Source organism: Populus nigra, chromosome 2, assembly GCF_951802175.1.
Source record: "Populus nigra chromosome 2, ddPopNigr1.1, whole genome shotgun sequence".
Taxonomy (NCBI): Eukaryota; Viridiplantae; Streptophyta; class Magnoliopsida; order Malpighiales; family Salicaceae; genus Populus; species Populus nigra.
The window spans coordinates 14866302-14868801 of record NC_084853.1 but is presented as its reverse complement, the minus strand read 5'-3'; positions in this window follow the sequence as shown (position 1 = coordinate 14868801).

The following is a 2500-nucleotide window of genomic DNA, read 5'->3' as shown; positions in this document are numbered from 1 at the left end:
CTGCCGCGGCCAGCGACGTCGGGCTGGCCCCTGCAGCGCCTAGCCTCTCCCACGCGGGGGGCAGGCCAGAACGCGGGGGGCCAGGGCCCGAAGGCAGCCCCCCCGCGGGCGAGAGAGCAAGCCAGCAGGGGCTGTCGCCTGCCGCGGCCAGCGACGTCGGGCTGGCCCCTGCCGCGGCCAGCGATGTCGGGCTGTCGCCTGCCGCGGCCAGCGACGTCGGGCTGGCCCCTGCAGCGCCTAGCCTCTCCCACGCAGGGGGCAGGCCAGAACGCGGGGGGCCAGGGCCCGAAGGCAGCCCCCCCGCGGGCGAGAGAGCAAGCCAGCAGGGGCTGTCCGCGCGTCGCGCAGCGCGGCATGGCTGCGGGGGCCGCGCGCAGCGCGCGCCCAAGCGCCCAAGGGCCCCCAAGGGCCCCAGGCCCTCAGGCCCCAGCGCCCCAGCGCCCAGCGCGGGCGGGCGCGCGCGCGCGTGTGGTCTTTGAGGGGCGCCGGCCTGGTGGCTCCCTAAAGAGCAATAAGTGTCATTGCAGCTCTGGCAGGGGGAGACACTACTAGGTCCCAGCTGTCACCCCCCCTCTAAAAAATTCATTTCTTGGTATTTTGAGCTGAAATTTTGCACAGAGGTTGGCAAAAATCCAATCCACCTTCATTAATTTTCCCAGAATTTTTCGAGGTCGGGAAGTATTTGTTTTAATTTTCCTACCATTAGAAATCGAGTAAATCCGCAAAACTAGGAACCGGCCCGGAATGACCCCAAATTCAGTGGGCAGCCTCATAAAAATATGGCTGATTTTACTGGATTGGTTTCATGTGGAAAGCACGACGTTTTCTTGTAGGAATGCGGGAACCCCGGCAGCTCGCCTGCCGCGGCCAGCGACGTCGGGGACGCTGGCCTGCGCTGTCGAGCCCGCGAGGGCTGTCTCCGCGGCAGGCCCCCCCTGAACGGGGCACGACAGGCCACCGCGCTGGCTCGTCCAGCGTCGACAGTCCCTCGTCCAGGTTTCAGATCGCGCCAAGTCGAACCCATGACCTGCTCAAGCCATCGTGCGCTGCCGAATTCGCATCTGCGTGTAGGCTGCCATTCCACGCGGCAGCCCCTGTTTTCGTCAGCGTGCCCCCCTGACGAATTTTCCTGCCTGGCCCAGTCCAGCGTCCAGCCCCTGTTCGTCGAAAAATCTGCGCTGCCGATTTTCCACGCGGCAGCCCCTCTTTTCGTCAGCGTGCCCCCCTGACGAATTTTCCTGCCTGGCCCGGCCAGTCCAGCCCCTGTTCGTCGAAAAATCTGCGCTGCCGATTTTCCACGCGGCAGCCCCTCTTTTCGTCAGCGTGCCCCCCTGACGAATTTTCCTGCCTGGCCCGGCCGGTCCAGCATCCAGCCCCTGTTCGTCGAAAAATCTGCGCTGCCGATTTTCCACGCGGCAGCCCCTGTTTTCCTCAGCGTGCCCCCCTGACGAATGTTCGTCGAAAAATCTGCGCTGCCGATTTTCCACGCGGCAGCCCCTCTTTTCGTCAGCGTGCCCCCCTGACGAATGTTCGTCGAAAAATCTGCGCTGCCGATTTTCCACGCGGCAGCCCCTCTTTTCGTCAGCGTGCCCCCTGACGAATTTTCCTGCCTGGCCCAGTCCAGCGTCCAGCCCCTGTTCGTCGAAAAATCTGCGCTGCCGATTTTCCACGCGGCAGCCCCTCTTTTCGTCAGCGTGCCCCCCTGACGAATTTTCCTGCCTGGCCCGGCCGGTCCAGCCCCTGTTCGTCGAAAAATCTGCGCTGCCGATTTTCCACTCCGCAGCCCCTGTTTTCGTCAGCGTGCCCCCCTGACGAATTTTCCTGCCTGGCCCGGCCAGTCCAGCGCCCAGCCCCTGTTCGTCGAAAAATCTGCGCTGCCGATTTTCCCCGACGAACCTGCAGCTGCACAAATCCGCGCTGCCACTGCCCCATTGTCTGGACCAACAGTCTTTTCCATCAAGCCCTGGACTATAAATCGTCCAGACTCATCGCCAGCACCCGCTGCCGATTCTGCCGACTTTGCCGATTTCGTCGGCGCTGCCGATTCCAACACTGCCCGCCGTGCCTGAACCAGCGCTGTTTCGTCAGCGTGTCCCCTTGACGAATTTCCCTGCCTGGCCTGGACAGTCCATCTTCCAGCCCATGTTCATCGAAAAATCTGCGCTGCCGATTTCCCCGACGAACCTGCAGCTGCACAAATCTGTGCTGCCGATTTCCCCCCCTGTCGGCATGGCTGCCGCTGCCCCGATGTCCAGACCAACAGTCTTTTTTGTCGACTTTGCCGATTTTGTCCGCGCTGCCGATTCCAACACTACCCCCTGCATCCAAACCAGCATTGTTTCGTCAGCTCTTCCCCTGACGATTTTAGCCCTGTAACAAACAGTAGGCCTCCAATCCCGCCAACGGGAGCCAAGTTGATAGGGAAGAGAATTGAATGACGCGCCTGGTCCTCGCACCCCGCCACCCGAGGGGCCTTTTTCCCGGCAGCCTCTGAAAAACT